The following is a 22,741-nucleotide window of genomic DNA, read 5'->3' as shown; positions in this document are numbered from 1 at the left end:
ATGTTAATCTACAACACACCTGGAAATATGAGAGAGATACCAATCTTTACACTCACAGAACATTGTCCACAGCATAACAGCATGGTCCCTGCCCTTAAAATCTGAAAGGGCTACGCCTATCTCACATACCTTTTTATAGCACTGTTCTGAAATCACAGTGAGAACTGCAATCAGTACACAACTGGCTGCATGGAATTAGCAAATGCTGGCTAACAATTGGTGCAGAGGCCATCACATGGGCATATGCAGATACCTACAAAAGTATGCTGTACTCCCAGTCCACACATGCAATACTTTCATTGCACCCTGAGAAGGACGTGAGAGACAGACAGAGAGAGAGAGACAGAGACAGAGAAAATTGCAATTAAGCAGACACAAACAAATTGTTCAGCAACAGCTACCTGAAAGCTGACAACTGGGAAGTGGAGCAGCAGGACAGAGAACCAGACGGCAACACAAGCAGCTGTGACAAACACAGGTAATGTAAAGTAATACTATAAAGGTCTACATACTGTGAACCCTCCATATGTGTCATTGGTCTGTATCCATATGTATATGAAGATGTGTAAAGGGCAGGGGACATACAGCAACTATCAGTGAAGGCTGTACATACATTTGTATGTGAGAGCATCTATGTGCACATATCAATGTTGGTTGATTGTAGGTTGTAGTGCCATGTACAAAGTAGGTTTCACAGTTATGTATGTTTAGCAGTATGTTAGTGTGTGTATACAGTATGGTAGACAAATATGTTGATATACCTGTCTAACATATGGATACGTATGTATGTCAACATATGTATGTGTATATATATATATATATATATATATATATATATATATATGATATGCATATATGTATACATACATAGAGAGAGAGAGACGTAGGAATACATAGACAGATGTAGATAGAATATTGTACAAACATATCTATGTAATGCACACATACAGATATAGATATATGTAGATACATATACATAGACAGACTGATCTGACTATCTACAGGTATGACTGTATATGACGACCTGCAACACAGCCTGTCCCACCCTCTCTGTCACTCACACCCCCTCTGTGTCCCCCCCCTCCACATCTATAGCAATATATGTACATCAATATATATATGTGTATATGTATACAGACATATATATATATATATATATATATATATATATATATATATATATATATATACATATAGATATAGATATATCTATCTATATATATATATATATATATATATATATATATATATATATATATATATGTATATATATATATATAGAGAGAGAGAGAGAGAGAGAGATGTATATAAATTCTGAGTGAGGCACATGTGTACAGATGTATTGCAACAGGTGCCTGGTGACAAAGGCATGGAGTGAACACCAGTGTCAAAACCGGAGTACCATACCACATTCCAGATCACCTACATCAGTAACCACCAGATATGTGATTGGCTGCCCACCACTGCATGTGTCAGGGGTGAGCAGGGTCATAAATGTGTACAATAGTGGCCCCAATGATATTCACAGTGGCACACTATCCCTGGAATACCTGCACATGGTATGTGTCAGCGGACATGGTGTGTCAGCTATGGACATGTAGGTCGGTGTACCCCTCCACACCACATAATGGATGCCATGGTATGGACCTCACATGACAGCTACAGATATGGAGAAGGACACAGTGACATGTACAACACTGTGACAATGCACTCAAACACATTACCAATGCACAGTGACTGACAACACCACAAAGTACACATATACTACCCACATAGAGGTTACCACTCCCGGATTTACATATGTAAGTCACACCCATGACAGATGTCCAACAACCATAGTAACACCTCACACCATCCACAACCTAAATGTCTGCTGTGTGTCGTCCTTGCCACTGCAATAGAGTGCACATGTGGAGGTAAGAGTTCCTACCCACAGATAAGACATACCCTGCAATAAACCACACAGTGTTAAGAAGCAAGACTCCCCATGAGTACATGTCACACATACCCCTGCTGAATGTTAGTCAGATAGGTAATATGCCATATGAGTCACCCTGTGTAACTGTGTGACAGCAGCAGGTACCATCACACCACATGTGTCACAATGGTCAGGGTAGCAGAACAGTACGCTGCTGTAGTCCCAGGGCAATAGCATATTGTATAGTATTGTATTGTAATGTAATGTATTGTGTTGTATTGTATTGGTATGTTGAGGTGCCTCCTTCATGGAGTGGAACCACTGCTGCTGTGCGCCAGTGTACAGGTACATATCCTGTAGTCAGGCTAGTGTTACATAGCACTTCTATATGTGTGTTTAGCTCCTGTCAGAGTTTATGTAGCATGCAACTGGGGATACCATCAGGTCCCATTCATGTTGTGTATTCTGCTGTCCTGAGGGTGGCTCTCACCTGGACATCTGTGATGACAGGGAGGTTACAGTCAGCTGGGATAACTATGTCTTATTTTGGGGGAGAGGGCGGGGTAACACCTGCACTGAACCTGTCTGCCACAATGTTGTCAATATCTGTGGTGTCAGTGAAATATGTGTTGTTGTGTACTAACTATGGGCATAGAGGATGGATCCTGACCAGGTTGCTAACATAACTGAAGAAGGCCTTCTGGTTATCTGTAGTGTCCCTCTTGATTTCCCTCTCAAAGTTGCCCATGGATGTTTCTATGATGGAAAATAGATCCTTACTAGTGCTGCTCAGACATGCCCTCCCTTTATGGAATTATGCTCTGTCTTGCAGTAGCTTCCATCTTCTGTAATACAATCTGTCTATGGCTGGGGTCCACCAGACAGGATGCTGTCCCTTTGTGGAGAGTGTCTTGGTCATATATGGGATTGCATGATCCATGCATTCTCGGAGATGTCTGTAGAAAGCAATTGTGTAGGGCTCAGCATTGTGGGTTGTATCTGCCACTGGCCCAGTGGGCTGAAAGGATACCATGTCACTGTTACAAAGTGTAAAGTTTGTATCTGTAATGTTATGCACTATAGTCATTTGTGCTGGTGGTGGAGGTGGGATATGTATATCCAGGGCAATCAGTGTGTGGTCAGCTCACAGTAGTTGATGATGTAGGCCATACAGTACCTAGATACAAACCGCCAGAGTGAGGAGGTGCTCTTGACCTGAATCAGTGTTCTGACTGCTGGGGTTTGGTAGTATGTCGTATGGAGTGTGCCAGGTACTGTTGCACAGTTGCTGGCTGAGCACTGATACCTGGCCATCTACATGTGTATCCACCAATAGACAGACAGATGCTACATATGTGAGATATGTTGTATCATAACAGTCGGGTAGCATGTGTAGTATGTGTGCCAAATTCTGCTGACATATATTGCTGATACCAGGTTATTTTCTTTCTCAGGTACATGGCCCACCTGCATGTGTGCACCTGTGCATGTGTGCACGTGCACCTGTGCATGTGTGCATGTGTGCACCTGTGCATGTGTGCATGTGTGCATGTGTGCACCTGTGCATGTGTGCACGTGTGCACCTGTGCATGTGTGCACGTGTGCATGTGTGCACCTGTGCACCTGTGCATGTGTGCACCTGTTCATGTGTGCATGTGTGCATGTGTGCACCTGTGCATGCGTGCATGTGTGCACCTGTGCATGTGTGCATGTGTGCACCTGTGCATGTGTGCATGTGTGCATGTGTGCATGTGTGCATCACTGGTAATGTGTAGACATTGTAAACTGTGTTTCCTGTTTCCCTCCCACAGGTTCTGTTGCTGCTCTGGTGTCATGTAGCAGGGAACCTGAATCAGGTGCCGTGGGTACTGATAATGATGACATCTGTGTAATGGCACAGGAAAGTATGCCAGGGTCCGCCATTGGTCAGCCAATTGACAGTACACAGCTGTCGACCCCATCAATGCACACAGTTATCCTGCCAATACACCCTTTTTCACCAATGTCCCTAGGTGATGGACAGCATACAGTGGGCATTGACCAGGGTAATGTGGTATCTGTGGCACATGCCTCCCCACACAGCAGCCATGGGCATGGACCAGAGATGGTGCCACACAGACAGATGTCCAGGGGTTCTCGTGGGAGCATCCATGGGCGTACTGCCCCTGTCAGATGTGCCCACAGAGGTCTTACAACCTCAGCCATGTTTCGGGCTGTCATGCAGGCACAGTCACGTATGGAACGGTACACCAGACAGGGTCTGACGGAGCTGACAGCATGTCGCACAGCCATGACTGACAGTATGCATGACACTGTGGCTGCCATCCGTGATTTCACCAATGTCATAGACAGACGTTGTGGGGACATATTAGACCGGTTCCACAACTACATGTCCATGAGCCAGGGCGATGGTGGGCAGTTGAGGTGTCGACGTGGCCGTATGCCAGCAACAGCAGCAGCTGGCAGTCGTCACGGATGACAACAGGGCTGCGGCCACCCCCGTAGTGCCAGCAGCAGCCCCAGCAATGCTGGGTCTGTGCTGTCATCAGACCGCCCCAGGAGACCACGTGCACGTGGCTCTGGCTGGGCCTGACAGGTATCTGTGTCCAGTCAATGAACACCTGCTTCTGATGACAGTACCCAGTCTGGGTTGGTACTGGATACGGTCCGTAGCACCCCTGCAAGGCACACGTACCGTGTCTGTGGCCAGAGACACTGATCTGTATGACCTGGCAGGTACAGTCTGTGGCTGTCCACAAACACCAGTATATGGCAGCCATGAGATGGAACTGTGTGCATCCATACACACATGCGAATTGACAACACCTAGGTCTACCGCATACACGCACATAATGCATCAACATTTCCCCACCTTCTACTGCTGTCCCTCACCAACACACATACACATACATGTCAATTGGTGGTATCGTTGGCTGACTCAGGCATACCAAGTTCACACTCTGTGCATGTGATGAAACTGTGCCACCTCCTGCAATCTGTAACAACTGTGCAGGTACAGGTTAACATGTTGCTGATGCACAGGGTGACCACATAGATGTGTAGTAATAGTACCATGTTGTTAACAGTACTGTGTGTTGAATTAATTGTGGGTATATCACAGCATGCCTGATGCAGTAAGTGTGTGAATGTCATGTCCTGTTGTCTACACCCATGGTAAGTACCATAGTGTATCATCTGCACATGTTGGCATACTGGTGGTAATGATGTCAACAGAAGGCTACATACATAGGTAGCACAGAGGATAAGGTAATGAATGCAGTAATACACAATGATGGACATGTAAATTGCAAGTGGCATGTTGCCCACACTGGGCTCTGCAATGCAGATGTTTAAGGATGTTGATATGTGTGCAGTACTACACGACTGGTACAGGACACACAGGAGCACCCTAGCACTGCATGCTCACATCTCATACCATGCTAGACAGCCCCAACACACATAACTAACTGTCTCAGGAGGGAGAGTCCCCATATATGTCAGGGATACTGTGGTGGCAGGCCAGGTAGCATACATCCTACTAAGTATGGAACCACTGAGTGAAGGCTCAGTGTCTGTTATTTGACATGTGTATTACTGCAGGTATGAGCACATGGGTTTTCATCCAGTTATTGTACATCCTGACAGTACATGGTCTGTACACTTGTGTGCACTGAGACTGGACCCTAGCCATCTGACCCGTGTATTTCCATGTACATGTGCATAGTGCCTGTATATTTGCAGTGTTACCTACTGGAACTGGTACAGCTTGTTTGTTGTACAATGGACTACATGCAGCCCTGTTTACTGTAGCTTTGTTTGCATGCATGTTTGCTTGCAATTACCCTGGAATACTGATCACACCTGCAATGCATAGTTATAGAGCTTCTGTGGACTCCTAGTGCCATCTGCATAGCTTACTATATGTATGTCCATGTCCCACTTGACAGGATGTCACTGTTTGTCCTGTTCACATGTACATTGCCTGTGACACAGTGCATATGACTTACCTGGCATGTATCCACGTGAGCAGTCATATATGCTACTGCTAACTAATCACAGGCACTACACCTTCACATATTCATCTTCTGTTGAACTACCTGCTTCGCTAGGGACGGCCTGCACCTGTCACCCCTGGGCTTTCAGATATTGGCAAAGGCTCTTGCTACCCCCATAGTGCCTATGTTAGGCAAGGCTCAAATGACAAACCCACCTTCATAGGTATCACAAGGGATAAGAAACTCAGAGTAATGCTACCCAATGCCAGAAGTCTAAACCTCCAGATGCATGCACCCAAAACACTTCTTGTAATGGAGAACATCAATATCTGTGCAGTAACAGATGCCTGGTTCAGGGCTACTGAGAGCACATCAGCACTACCAGGTTTAACCTGGTTGATTTCTTTGAAACAGTCACCAAGGCCATTGACGAGGGGAAGGTGGTTCACACAACCTACCTGGACCTTGCAAAAGCCTTCACAACAATACCCCACTTGGGCATTCTAGAGAAGCTCACCAGCTTAAATATAAGCCCCTATGTCACTAGATGGATTGCACAGTGGCTCAAGGACAGAACCCACATGGTTAGAATTGCTGGAGCCATGCCAGACTCCAAACCAGTTACGAGTTGTGTCCCACAAGGCTCAGTCCTGGGACCTCTCTTGTTTGGTATATATTTATTGGAGGTACAGGCCAACACGGATGGACTGTGGCTGACCAAATATGCAGATGACTGCGAACTGGCCACCATAATCGACTCTCCAGCTGACACAAGCATCTTCCAAAGGGGCATCATAGAAACAGACAACTTGTGCCAGAGCCATGGCCTTCAGCTGAACAGTGTTTAGAAAGGGGAATGTGCATCCTGTAGTCTGTTCACCTAGTTGCCAAAAGGGACATTGTCCTCACACACACTAACCCCCCTCAGCCAAAAACACACACTTGCCAATTGCAGGATTCAAACCCCTATCTGACTATGTTATGACACTCGAGATGGACACATTAGCAGAGTGTGCTATTCACATTACTGGGAGGTTTCCCTTCTCTTGCTGTACTTATAGGGTGCTGACATCATCAGTGTTTAGAAAGGGAAATGTGCATCCTGTAGTCTGTTCTCCTAGTTGCCAAAAGGGACATTTCCCTCACACACACTAACCCCCCTCAGACAAACACTTGCCATTTGCTGGATTCAAACCCCTATCTAACTATATTACGACACTTGGGAAGGATGCATTAGCGGAGTGCGCTATTCGCATTACGGGGAGGTTTTTCTTCTCTTGCTGTACTTATAGGGTGCTGACATCATCAGTGTTTAGAAAGGGAAATGTGCATCCTGTAGTCTGTTCACCTAGTTGCCAAAAGGGACATTGTCCTCACACACACTAACCCCCCTCAGCCAAAGAGACACACTTGCCATTTGCAGGATTCAAACCCCTATCTGATTATGTTATGACACTCGAGACAGACACATTAGCAGAGTGTACTATTCACATTACTGGGAGGTTTCCCTTCTCTTGCTGTACTTATAGGGTGCTGACATCATCAGTGTTTAGAAAGGGAAATGTGCATCCTGTAGTCTGTTCACCTAGTTGCCAAAAGGGGCATTTCTCTCACACACACTAATCCCCCTGAGACAAACACACACACTTGCAGGATTCAAACCCCTACCTAACTATATTATGACACTTAAGATGGACACATTAGCAGAGCGCGCTATTCGCATTACTGGGAGGTTTCCCTTCTCCTGCTATACTTATAGAGTGCTGACATCATCAGTGTTTAGAAAGGAGAATGTGCATCCTGTAGTCTGTTCTCCTAGTTGCCAAAAGGGACATTTCCCTCACACACACTAACCCCCCTCAGACAAACGCACACACTTGCCATTCGCAGGATTCAAACCCCTACTTAACTATGTTATGATACTTGAGATGGACACATTAGCAGAGCGCGCTATTCACATTATTGGGAGGTTTCTCTTCTCCTGCTGTACTTAAGAGTGCTAACATCATCGGTGTTTAGAAAGGGGAATGTGCATCCTGTAGTGTGTTTTCCCAGTTGCTAAAAGGGACATTTCTCTCCCACAGACTTACACACACACCAACCCCACTCACACTGAGCATTTGCAGGATTCAAACCCCTACCTAACTATGTTATGACACTTGTGACGGACGCATTAGCGGAGCGCGCTATTCGCATTACTGGGAGGTTTTTCTTCTCCTGCTATACTTATAGAGTGCTGACATCATCGGTGTTTAGAAAGGGGAATGTGCATCCTGTAGTGTGTTTTCCTAGTTGCCAAAAGGGACATTTCTCTCCCACAGACTTACACACACACCAACCCCACTCACTCACACACACTAAGCATTTGTAGGATTCAAACCCCTACCTAACTATGTTATTACACTTGTGACGGACGCATTAGCAGAGCGCGCTATTCACATTACTGGGAGGTTTCCCTTCTCCTGCTATACTTATAGAGTGCTGACATCATCGGTGTTTAGAAAGGGGAATGTGCATCCTGTAGTGTGTTTTCCTAGTTGCCAAAAGAGACATTTCTCTCCCACAGACTTACACACACACACCAACCCCACTCACTCACACACTGAGCATTTGCAGGATTCAAACCCCTACCTCACTATGTTATGACACTTGTGACAGATGCATTAGCAAAGCGCGCTATTCACATTATTGGGAAGTTTTGTTTCTCCTGCTGTACTTATAGGGTGCTGACATCATCGATGTTTAGAAAGGGGAATGTGCATCCTGTGGGGAGGCAGACACCAAGCACACTCTGGCTTAGCTGTCATTCCCTAGGGCAAATAGCCTAGTGTTGACCTCTACACCCATATGTTTAATTGTCAAATGCACATTATTTGTTGCTGGTAGACTGTTTGCACATCTTTATTGCCATAGCATTCCCTGTTTGTATGAACAACTTGTGCATCTGTGGAAGATGTTTGCATATGGGAGGGATCCACTATATCACGTATGTCTCTGTAGTCATTTAACTGTGTGCACTGGGCAAACTGCTGTAATGTGGTTGGTTCCTGGAATAACACATAAAAATACCAGATATGTGTGTCCAACTGCTAAACTGAGATTTGGCCTAAGTATGTGAGCATGCCCAGTTCAGCCTTCCCATGGCATGTTGTCTGACATATGTCTCATTTATCAAAGTGTGTGAGCATGCCCAGTGTGAGCATTCCATATGTTGGACTCTGCAGCCCACCACCTTTGTGGATGAGTGTGAACTTCAACAAATATCACTCGTTTATGGTTGTGTGTTGTGTGTCATGTTGTGTAGTTACTGTATAACTGCTTTGTGTGTGAACACAACAGGATTATACTGTTCCTGCAGTGTTTGCATGGGATACTTTGCATACAGTTGTCAACATCCTTTCACACTGACCTAACACTGTAGTACTGTATAGTGTACTGGTAGTTCTTTGACTGTGGTGGACAGCATCCTTAGTGCTATCACTGCTTTACATTTCGATAGTGAGCACAACAGCCTGGTTAGGGGCCAGTTGTGTACATCTGACCATGTTGCATTCTGTTCAGATATGAACTACTTAAACCAGGCTTGTCCAACATTGGTAGTGTATTCCACAACATAGGTGTACATTTGCAAACACTAGCGATGTGCCCTAGTCCATGTCTAATGCTAGTTGGAGAGTGTGTTTGTCCTTCAACACACATTGTAAGTGGAGTTTGCCATGACATATGTCATGGTTAGTATACTGTGCCTCTGTCTACCTGTGACATGACAGTGATACCCAGGATAAAGCTACCATCTCCCATCCACTCATCAAGATTCCTATTGAGGAAGATTGATAAGTGACTCTATGGGTAGCCTGTACTGGGGTTCACTCATGGGTGGGGTGGCTTCTGTGTTATGGATCATGCAGTACAGCTTGTCCTATGTAAGTCAGTGCTGGGGTTCAGGTCTCTCATGTGCATAGCTCACTGCCATTCAGATTGTACAAGGTGCAGCGTGTTTATTGATACCAGCAACACAGGCAACACATGGCATCTGTGCAAGCTCTTTGATACTCCTGGTGAGGTACTGTTGGGGACTTTACAGTTGATGGAGATGTCTGCTGAGGTACATCCCACAGGGGCTATTGTAGTCAATTGTACCACTGATGAAGGATGACTGCAGAGCCACAATGACCTCCCCTTATCTAGATCTGACAACCTTCATGATTAGGTGGGTATATGGTATGTTTCTGTAAACACTACAGCACATGTTTGTCCAATGCAGGATATCTATCACCTTGTGTCCCCAGGTCTCTCATTACATGTTAACTACATAATGGGTTAACACCTATGTGGTAATTGGTGGGCACTTACTGTATATCCACGGGGTTGACTATACACTTTCTGCAATTAGCTTGCTGACATGGCTATGGCACCAGTTGTCTGTTTCTATGTGGCCCTTTTGTGGGATGCTTGTGTAAGCTGGTGGATCATATGTGGTGAGCAGTTTGTAGTCCTCTGCAAACATGTTCGGACACAGTCCTTCCATGTTTGCCTGTACCTATGGGACATATATACCAGACGAGGGAGATCCCAGGACCAAGCCTTGTGGGATGCCAGTTATATCTGGTTTGTAGTCTGATGGCTGCAGCATGTCTGACCATGTCTGTTCTGTCCTTGGTCTGGTTTGCCACCCCTCTACTGACATAGGGGTTTATATTTAAGCTGGTGAGCTTATCTATAATGAACACGTAGGGTATTGTATAGAAGCCTTTGCAAGGTCCAGCTACGCTGTGTGGACCACATTGCCCTCATCAATGACCTTAATGACTGTTTCAATTGAGTCAAACATGTTTAGGGGCAGGATCTGCACTTAAGAAAGCCACACTGGGTAGGGTCCGGTGTCAGTAGGTCCCCAATATCTTTATGTCTGTGGTACATGCTGATCCTTTCCATAGCTGTGCAGACCAAGCTTCTCAGGATTCTGGGGTAGTAGTTTTCAGTATCCATTCAGGCAACACCTTTGTTGAGAAGGACCACTGTTGTTGTACACTGCTCTTTGGGTACATATTCTGTGGTAAGGCTGATATTGAGCAGTAGTGTGGTTTGGCATTCCATTCATCTTGGAGTCCATGTTGCACTAAGCCCAGGACACCATCTCATACCATTGCTGCTGTGTGTTTTGCTTTGTAGATGTTCGCTGTTACCTCAGCATCTGCAATGTCAGGGGGCCAGCAGTCTGCTGGGATAGATATTCTGCATTCAGGAGGGGGGGGGGTTTGCACTGCACCTGTCAGGATGTATGTTGGCAATATGTGTGTGTGTTTGTGATATTTGTGTGATTCAGAGCATGTCTGTGAATTCCCAACATGGTTCCTACCATCGGTTGTGAAAGCCTTGGGATTATCCTTAGTGTCCTGTACAATTTGTATCTTCATAGTTTCATAGGTTCATACTAGGCTATCCACCCTAGGGCATTTGTTAGCCTAGCCAGAGTGTGTTTGGCTTTTGCCACCCCTTGCTATGTGAATATTATGGCCATTTATGATTTGCTTTGCTGTGCCTCTGTCAGGACATGACACAGTGAAGACCCCAAGTGTAACTCTACAATCATCCATCCACTTGGCAAGATTCCTGTTGAAGAGTGTCAGTGAGGGGCTCTGCCTAACATGGAGTGGGATTCTGGTCCAGGGTGTGGGGAGCCTCTGGATTATGTATCTGTCCCACCAGCACATCCTATTTCATTATTTGTTGAGGTTGACATCTCTCACTCTCACAGCTCCGATGGATTTGAGTTTTCTGGGGTGGAGCATGTCCATTACTCCTGTGTTGGGCATGGCCTTCTACAACAGGCATGCAATGCCTCTGTGTAGGCAGTATGTGACTGCATTCAGCTGGGGTGTCTACAGCCAGGCAGCATATGACATATATTTGAGACCCTTTATCCTCTTGGTGAGGTACCTTTGAGGTCTTTCTAACTGCTGCAGGTGTCAGGTAAGGTACATCCCATATGAGGCATTGTACTAGATTATGGGTGTGATTAGAGAACAGTATAGGGGCACAATGACCTCTGTTGATGTAGATGTGAATCCTTTCCTGATACAGTGTCAAATGTAGACAGTCTTCCTAGCCACATTGGCAATGTGGGTGTCACATAACAGGTTACTGTCCACTTGTGTCTCTAGGTCCCTGGTTACTCCTTCCATACATAATGGTTTACCACCTATGTGGTAATTTGTGGTACCTTGTTTGGTATTTGGTGGGACATTCATACTGTCCAGTGTCTTCAGGACGGCTGGGTGGGGTTCCTGTGTGTGAGAGTGTGGTCTGTAGCATGCTACAGACTGTACAGCAGTCTTGCCTACAGTTAGTTGCCCATGGGTGGACTCCAATGCCTTGTGCATTGTCAGTTACCTGGACGTATGGGTGTCTGTGCTGAATATGGATACTCACCCTCCTTTTATGTTTTGTTCCAGGTTTTGGGGCCATGACACATGATACGTGCTATAACCTGGTAGTGCTGGTGTGCAGTCAGGAGGCTTGCAGCAGGTTTCTGTCACTGCGCAGACATCAATGTTCCGCATACTGGGGATGGCCTTGGGAGCATGCATATTGGGGTTTACACATCTGGCATTGGTCAGCATTACCCTTATGTTTCTTTCCACTTATGTTTTCTAGGGTGGTGGGTCAGTCTTTTCAGCCTTGCCTACAAAAGGCTCTATGGAGGTGGCAAAGGTCTTATCCAATATCCAGATGCCCAGGGGTAACAGGTGCAAGCCATCCCAATAACAGCTGCGTGGCTTGTCAAGCATGACATCCCAAGCAGACAGACATTGGATCCCCTTGGAATGACACCAGTAAGTGTGCCACTTGCTATGACTGATCATTCAGTGTTTGCACTGTGGCATTATTCTTGGTAAGGGTAGGATGCTGTAAACGGTGAGTGTCATACCGGCCTGGACTACATAATCAGAGAGCTCATCTATGTCTCTTTTCATGTAGTCTAGGGAGGTACATCTCAGGTCATTCACACCAGCATGGACTATGACTGCATCATATTTCTACTTGCTTTGGAGTGACCTGCATACTTCTGTTATGTGGCATATTGTGGCAGCCTACAGGCTTGTTCAGTCTGGTGTGCGGGACAGCAGTGTGTCTGACTATGGAGTCACCTATTACAACTGTATCAGGCATGTTGTTTCTCCTTCTGGCCTGTGACTGTTTGGCACACCAGCTTTGTGTACTATGTGTTGCATGTGCTATGTTTGGAGGTTGGTTGATTGGGTGTCTGCTTTAGAGGCCTCTGTTGGTGTGCTGTGTTTGTAATTTGTGCCTCCAGGAATGTTTTTCTGTGTTTATGTGTTTGGTTTGCAGTTGTGATAGGTCTATGTGGGACTGTGTTTGTGGTGTGTGTGGTTACCTTCTCCTCCTGACTAGTTTTGGGAGTACTGAGTTGAGGGAGCTCAGCCTCCAGTTTGGATAGATGGTTGCATCTCTCACATATATTTGTATTTCTTGGGTGGAGTTGGGGTTGTCTGTGTACTTGGGGCAGGTGTAACATTGCCTCAGGATTCACAGATTCAACTTGTTGTGGCTGGCCTTAGTGGATTGTATGTGTGGACAGATTTTATTGCCATACTACTGATCAGTGATTACTTCATTGTTTATGTTTGCTCTATCATGTAGTAGCTTCCTCATTCTCTTGCATGGTTTGGTTATGGCTGGTGTCCACCATGCCAGATTCCTGCGTGTATGGCATTGTGTCTTGTTTTAATTTAGGATTGCATAATCCAAGCATTCCTGGCAGTGTTCATAGAATGGCTGTATTACAGGTTCTGAGGTGTGGCCCATATTTTGCACCTGCACAGGACCTTTAATGGATTCCACATCAGTTTGGAGGAGTGCAAATATTGCTTAACACATGTTTTCCACTGTGGTTTTCTGGCCAGGGGACTGTGGTCAGGATTTGTATATCCAGTGTGATTACTCTATGGTCTGGTTTTACCAGTGAGCAATACACTTCTCATCTTGCCATCCAGTACCCATGTTGCTGATTATCACATACAGTATGCTTACCCCTCTTGTGGGAGTGGTATGTTGTTCCTGGGCCTTTTGGTTTATGGATTCTATGAACTTTTGTCCTACACTGTTGGAGCTAGTATAATGCTCCCAGTCTATGTCTGGGTATTTTCAGTCACCCAATATAATGTGGTTTGGAGGACTTGATATATTCATGGATTCCAGCATAGGCCAGGTGCAGTTCCTGGTGTTGGGACAGTAGTCTGTAGCAGGCTATAAACTGGGGGGCAGTTTTAGCCACTGTTACTTGACCATGGCTAGTCCATGCTGCTTTTGTTGTGGTACCAACATGGGGTGTGGTTATCCTTGACAATTCTTGCTAGTCACCCTCCTTTTGTAGCTTGTTCCATGTTTTGAGGCTGTACAGCACAGTATGAGGTGTAACCTGGTAGTGTTAGGGTGCTGTTGTGAGCCTTGACTCAGTTTTCTGTTACAGCGCAGATATCAACATTCTCCATACTGGGTGAGTTTAGACTGCATGCATCTTGCTGTTTTGACTTATCCCTTATCTTATTCTTATCCCTTCTGATACCTATGGAGATAGGTTTGTGTTTTGAGCCTTACCTATTCAGGGCACACTGTGGGCAACAACAGCCTTTGCCAGTATCCATACGGCCTGCACTGATAGGTGCATGCCAGTCCTAGCAGGTGGTGCATCATGTCATGCTCAGCATGTCATTCCAGACTGGCACACATGGATCCCCTTTGACTAACTGCGATACTTCAGTCAATTATTGCACTTGATCATCTCATTGTCATGTTGTGGCATGATGCTTGGTGAGGGTAGGATGTTAGTCAGGGTCCTCAGGTGTGCATATAGTACATGGTGTTACATTACTTAACACATAGCATTCATGCCTCAGGTGGTGCTGCAGGGCTGCTTCTGTCGGATGCACATATTACACTTCCCTGTACATGTTTGAGAGCAGATTGTGTCATGTTAGGCATTCCTGTTACTATATGAGTGAGTCAGAGAGGGGTATCATTCCCAGGGTTCCTACTGAGCCAGTGTATGTGCTATGCGTTGCCTCTTTGCCAAGGCCAGGGCATACTGGGCACGCCTCCTTCTGCCTACTGGGGCAGGCTCAGGTTGTTCCTCCTCCGAGTCACGCTCTGCCTGTGATGGCCTTGGCAATGGTGGGGGGCTGTTTGGCCCGGCCCTATGCTGGTCCTGCTGCAGCTGTTTTCACAAGATCATATTATGTAGCATAGCACATACCATGACAATTTGGGTACATGTAGTTGGTGTGTACTGCAAGGCTCCACCAGATGTGTCCAGACACCGGAACCATGACTTGAGCAGCCCAAACACACGCTCTATTACATTACGTGTTTGTGCGTGTGCCTCATTATGGCGTTCCTGTTCAGGTGTGTGTGCGTTTCTGATGGGTGTCATCAGCCACGGCTCCAGTGCATAACCTGCATCCCCCACTAGGTGTCCATGCGGGATGTCCCCATTGGCAAATGTCTGGTACAGCTGCGTCAAATGCCAGATGTGGGAATCATCGTAGCTCCCAGGACAGCCAGCACACACATTCATTATTATGCCCTGGGCATCACACATGACCTGGCAGTTGATGGAGGGGAAGCCCTTGCGGTTGATGTATGCCCTACCCCGCTCACCGGCTGGTACTTTGATGCATATGTGCGTGCAGTCTATTGCACCCACTACCTCAGGGTATTCCGCTATTTGCTGGAAGAGATGCATATTGCTGGCCAATACCTCACGGGCATTGGGGAAATATACATGATCACTGACATGGCATCCAGGAACTGGTGCAGTACCCTGGAGGCTGATGCCTGTGATATCCCCATCATATCACCAGTTGGTCTCTGGAAGGTACCTGTTGCTAATATTCTTTAGGCCAACACATACCTTGGTTTCCACTGGGATGGGTTCCCCTCTGTTGGTTCTGTGTGTGAGGTGTGGCCTGCACAGCTCCACTATTTGCTGCAGGAGGTCTCTGTCCACTCTATAGCGCTCTACTATCTCCAGCTCATGTAACCCGTGGTATGTGACCCTGGGCCTGTACACTCTTCTCCGTCTCCTCACTGTGGTTTTCTGGCACCATCTGCATTGTCACCACCCTCAGCAAGTCGCCTATGTCTCATTATGACAGCTATGGCAGCCCTTAACATTTCTGCTCTGAGTTCAGCTTTTTCAGTTTTCACTTCTGATAACTTAACTCATGTCTTGCAGTGTCTCTTGAGAGAAACATCCTGCACTGCTGTTTGCAGAGTTTTAAGTGCTGGGCTGGGCTACTATTCTGCCTGTGTAATTTCCTGCATCTAATTGTTTTCACCTGCTAGCTCCAGCAGTATTCCCTGCTAGCTTCCTACTAAATCTGTTGCTTCCTTTTTCCTTTCTGTTTCCTCAGGGTGGAGCCGTGTGTAAACCAGCAGAAACACGCTCACAGTGGCTTACACGCGCGCACACATACTTACATGGTTCAGAATCTGCTTATTCAGATTAAAACGCGTGCACGCCCGTGCAAACAGTGTTAAACATCTCCCAACACGCTCCCATATGCTCAGTCTGCCTTACATGCATGCACACTGCCTTACTCGCGCTTCATGGTGCGCACACGTGTGCATACACATCCAGCAAGAAACTTTGGTGTAGGCAACAGTGTACACCTTCCATTTCTTGACTTTCTCATGCTTAGTTAGTGGCACACCTCTTTCCATGATATCTGTCTGACATCTGTCATGTAACTCTGACCTCCAATGAACTGCATTTTTTTCTACCATCCCCCCCTGTGATGTCACCTATCTCCTACTCTGTTCCTCCCCCTTCTGTAACTCTTACACTACTCAGACTGTGCTCATTTGCTATGTGACAGTGGAATTCAGTATCCTTACATTCATTTGCATCAGATTGCCTACTAATGCTTAGTTACATGTCTTAGACTCAGCTTCCCCCCTTAGCAACCACTACACGGTGGCCATGTTGGTTTTGGTCTGCTGGTCCCTGCATTGACATTCCATGTATTGCATAAAACCTACATTTGTAGGTTTAAAACCTTCGTTTTTATGTTTTATACAGCGCAGCCCGTTTGCGCGGGGCTGCGCTGGGTTTAAACATCGGCAATCGCCGAAAAAAAAAATGATATTTTTAATATATTTGCATCAGGTTACTTTGCCAATTGCCACATATTTGGCCATTGGCATGCTTCCTGACACATATGTACCCTTTATTTGGAGCTGACATGGCTCCATTGCAGTTTTTGCAGAAACGTACTCAGTTGTCAACTGAGTACATTTCTGCAACTAAAACGGCTCTTACACGGGCTGTTCTGGGCTTCCTGGATCGCTAATCATCCTCATTTGCATGCTATTTGGCTGCAACTGAGGTGATTAGCTTATCCACGCCCACTCTGTGTAAGAGCCGTTTTAGCTTGTCTCTTACACGGACTTTGGGCTGTTCCTGGATCGCGAAGGCTGCATGGAGTCTTACACTACTCTTAGACTCCGTGCAAGCCTTCGTGAATCTGGCCCATTATGTTTAAAAATATAATTCTGACATTCATAAATAAACCTGCATAATTTACAGTTGCCACATTTATACATGCCTGCCAAATACTTAATATTTTCATTCTTCAAACCTATATCTTACATTCAAATTTTTTTTTTAAAGTTTTTGTTCTTTTATAGCAAAATGTAGGCTTGATACCTGCAATTTTATATAAATCTTGATTTCTCTGTACAGTTTTCCAGTTGTTAATAATAACATTTTAATAGTGGTCATATCTCTGCTGATAGGCAAGGGTAAACTATAATGGAACTCTTTATTTAGATCTACAGATTCCTCCTTACATATAAAACCTTATTTTAAAATGGGAAAAATTGTATCTAATTTTACTAACCTATTCAATAATATCATTAATGATCTCTTCCAGATATAGTTCCAAAAATGTTCCTTTTAATCTATAACTCTCGTTTTTAAAATCATCATCTGTACTAATAATCCTTGATAATCTAAAAAATGGCCTCTAACAATATTCAATTTCATAAATTTAGTGTGCTGACTAAAGAAAATCTTACTGACTATTAGTAAATATTTTCTGTCTAAAATAGTAGAATAAAACAAATATATTTCTTACTTAATGTAATTTCAAGATCTAAAAATGTATAACTTCACCCTTACTGCCTATAGTAAAATTAAAAAGCTATGCAATTTTTCATATCAAGTGCAAATATTTTCAACTCATCTTCCGTACTTCTCCAAATAAAAAATATGTCATCAATAAATCTTTTATAGACAGACGTATTTTTAAATTTTACTAAAGTCTCTTTTTCCTATCACCTAAGTACCAAATTGGCATATGCTAATGCCATTGTTGCTTCCATTGCAACACCTTGCATCTGCTGATATATTTTTTCATTAAACCAAAAAAAATGGTAATGCAATTTCCAATAAAATACATATAGTATTAATTTTATTATCATATTCTTTATATTTACTTAAATATTGCCTTATAAAAGTAATACACATATTATGTGTAATACTTGTATATAAGAAATCAATATCTAAAGTAACCATAAAACCATCAACTTCAGAAATTTGATATAAATATAAATCATTTAAAAATATCCAAGAATCTTTAATAAAAAATATTTTTCTGTACATTGGGGTTAAGCATAAAGTCCAAATATTCTGAAATATATTTTGTTTTGGTCCTTTGAATGAACTGAAATGCTTACTGTGGCAGCAACAAAATTTCAATGTGTACTTACAATATGAAGTATGTCCGGAAAGGTTTAGATATTGTTAAGATACCCACCTAATGAAGCAAATATCCTGATTTACTTAAACATTGGCAGTTAATAAATTTAAGTAGTTCATTACGGTATATGGAGTTAATGAATACTTTCCTTGAGCCTATTGAATGTTCACTGAAATGTGAAACTGAACAACTTCACACAGAATTATTTGCAAATATTGAACTGAATATACATTCAGCATTCTTATATGAAGCATTAGATAGAATAGTAGCCATTGAACAATGCTTAATAGAAACAAATCATTAGAAACTGTTAAGAGACTTTAATGATATTAGAAATGGAGCCACCTTTGCCTGGGCCAATGAGAAGAGAGAGAGAGAGAGAGAGAAATATAGAGAGAGGTATACACCTACATGACCAGAGAATTAAATCAGCTGAGACCCAGCCAAATATTTTGGAACAAGTTAAAGGGCTGAATCAGCCAATAACAACTCAGTTGTGGTACAACACCCCTCAGAGCAAATTTGAATATTGGTTGATTCAAATGTAATGTCTGTCTTAGATCCTGTGGATTTTCCGAACCTTCAAGAGGAGCCACTTCCAACTCCACAGCAAAACAAAAAGAAGGTAAACGGTTATCACAACAACATGAATGGAAAATGAGCAGACCAGTGACTGACCACGCAGTCAAACCAGAATGTAAATAATCTTCAGTCACTTGTTTTTAATATATTACAGTATACACTGACTAAGAATGAACTGTACATTCTAAACAAAGGATTAACTTTGTTCCTGCTAATAGGTTAGACATAGCACAGACGTGAACTGAATTCAAGTATTTTGTAAGGACTTTGAACTTAAGGTTTTTTTTTTTGGGTTAATAACAAACAAGCTAATAGTGCATGTATAAGGTGAAGTACCTTTATACCACCAGGTAACCAAATGATTGCTGCCTTCGAGAAAGCATTTGAACAAGACAGTTATGCCTTATATCATTCTGATTCTGTAAGGGGTTATTTTAATTTAATTTCTGATCAGATGCAAGCCTTGGATGGCTTAGTTAAAAATCTGCATATTGTCATTAAAGGTGAGATAAAGAGGGTGGCATAGTTGTAATGGATACAGAGCATTATGTTCAACAGATGTTAAACACAGATGATTATAATGAGAAACTAGAAGACAAGCTGTTGATATTATAAAGAAGGTTGATATTTATTTACAGGACATGCATTATGAAGGACAGAGTGACCTGCAATTATTGCAATATTTACAAATTTCATCTCCAGTTTTTCCATTTATATATGGAATACCTAGGTTGCACAGGTCCACAACACACCCTGCCATGCGTCCAATTGTTACTGCCTGTGGATGGGTAACAGAGCCCATTTCAAAATACTTGGATTTACAGCTGAGACCATGCTTATCTAATTTAAGAACTATAATAAGAGACACTACTGACTTTTTAAATCAATTATATATGTGGTCTTTAAATAATAACTATATTAACAGCTATTTTGTATCACTGGACATAGATTCATTTTTTTATATCAATACCTAATGAAATAGGGATTGAAAGTGTTGGAGACTACCTTCGATCTGATATACATTTTAATAACACACAGATTGATTTAACTTGTGCCGTACTGAGTCTTGTGCTAAGTAATAATGTCTCTTTATTTCAAGACTGTTTATATAAGCAAAGTAAGGGAGTAGCAATGAGTACACCCATAGTAAACACATACTCAAATATTGTCATGCTCCTATGGGAAAGGCAATATATTTTATCAGAGAACCCATATTACAAACATATTTTTATGCAAGAGATTTTTTAGGCAATTTGTTTTTGATTTGGAAAGGTAGTCTATCAACCCTAGACACATTTTTAACTATATTCATGGGACTACTGATTTTTTTAAGTTTTAAGAAAAATGTTCATGGGACTTATATTGATTTCTTGGACATTACACTTGTCAAGAATAAACATGGCAAATCAGATACAACACTGTATAAGAAAGAGGTGAAATGTTCATATTTATATAGATCAAGTATGCACCCTCCTTTTGTGTTTAATAATGCTGTAAAAATCAAATGCAGCATACAGCAAGATTAAAATATGCTCGACACTAATATGCACATTCAAATGGACACGTTAGCTGTAGATTTTACACAAAGGGGTTATGATAGATGGAAGGTTAATCCTATTAAACCTACCATGATTAACAGCAGAAGTACAACAGCTAGACCTATTTTTTGAGAGTAATTCTACTGATGAGTGTTAAAAGGAGAATGAATGGCTATAGATGTATGCTTACATATAACAGGAATACACACGCCATTAAGAAGATTATTAATAAATACTGGCCATTAGTATCTCAGATACCCAAATTTAAGAATACATTAGAAAGTACTCCCTCCTTTGGTTATAAAAGATGTTATAATTTAAAGGACAAGCTATGTCATAAAGGGCATCTGAAGGTTTAAACTAATTGTTTTAGCATTAAAGTTGTCACATATAAGTGTAATAAATGCATATTTTGTTTTTATATTAACACAGATAAATGTATACAACACCCAATGTTGGGCACAAAATTTAACTTGAATGTTTACGAGACTTGTGATACCAAAAACTTAGTTTACTTAGCCAAGTTTGTGGCATGTGAAGCCTACTATGTGGGTAAGACAAATTGCAAGTTGAAAGAATTAATAAGTAGTAATTTTTCTGAAGGGAATAGGAAGGTTTGCACCAATGCACTTTATAAGCATATTAGTGAAACATATTCTTCCCTCTCTTTCAAGTTCTTGATTCTTCAAGTCCTATACAAATGCTTGAGAGGTGAGGATTTATCTAACATAACTGAGGATGTAGAATTGAAGTGTATTCTACATTTTAAAGCTCACATACCCCTGAGTTTAAATGGTACAGTAAGCATAAAACAATTGTTGAAGGATTTATATAATAAGGTGGGCTGATGTATTTGACTTAAATTTCATGCATTATGTATTTTATTTAAGAGGACGTGATCTTGTAGTACACATTCTTGAATGAAACGTATCATGTGGTTTTGATTAAATGTGTATCATGTGGTGTTGAGGGTATTTAAATCTGAATAGACTTTGATTGATTATACCTAATGAAGCTGACTGCGAAAGTTTTACTTGCAATATTAAAGAGTTTTTATGTTGACTGCATTGTTTATATGAAGAATTTTGTTTATTTGGCTGTTTCCGTATTTAATTCTACTGGGATTTATCATTTAAGGTGCATGTTTTTGTCGTTGTTTATTTATTTGTTTGTTTATTTGACATTTGTTTACTGGAAAAGTCCAACTGGGTATGTGCCCATTTTCAGCGGAGGCCTGGGGAGCAAAATTACAAATTTACATTGATTACAGAGACTTTCACTACAACAAAAAGTACAATATATGGGTACATGAAAAATAAACAATAAACAGCAAAGTTAGATTATTCATTTATATTGATTAGAGTGACTATCACTTCTACAAAAAAGTACAGCATATGGATAAATGAAAAATACATAAAAAACAACCAAAGTTATAACACACTATATACAAACTTGCTGAAGCATTTTTTCACTACATACAGTCAGTATTTCTTGAAAGAGAAAGGGTAGAGTATGAAAGGAAAAATGCAGGAATACTTCACAGATGAGGTTTACTAATGTAAAGTTTAGCAAGAAAAAGGGAAAGCATAAGGGGTGGTAGGAAGGGTCTAGATATAACTTAAGAAATAAGCAAAAAAAAGAATGTGGTTCACTTATAGACCTGACAAAGGCATTTGCCCTCATTGACCACTATCGCCTCCGAAACAGACTTACTTAAATTGGTATCAGTCCAGACGCTGCTCCCTGGTTTAAAAACTTCCTCACCAACAGATACTTCATAGTTAAACTACGATCCTCCCAATCAGAATCTGCACTCATTCCTTGTGACCTCCCCATTTCTCACTTATCCTCTATGCTGATGACATGGTAATTAACCAATTAGGTCCCTCTCACACCTACATCCAATACCAAATCCAGTCACGC

Source organism: Protopterus annectens, chromosome 8.part1 (genome assembly GCF_019279795.1).
Source record: "Protopterus annectens isolate FY-2018-M chromosome 8.part1, PAN1.0, whole genome shotgun sequence".
NCBI classification, from domain to species: Eukaryota; Metazoa; Chordata; order Ceratodontiformes; family Protopteridae; genus Protopterus; species Protopterus annectens.
This window is presented reverse-complemented; position numbering follows the sequence as displayed.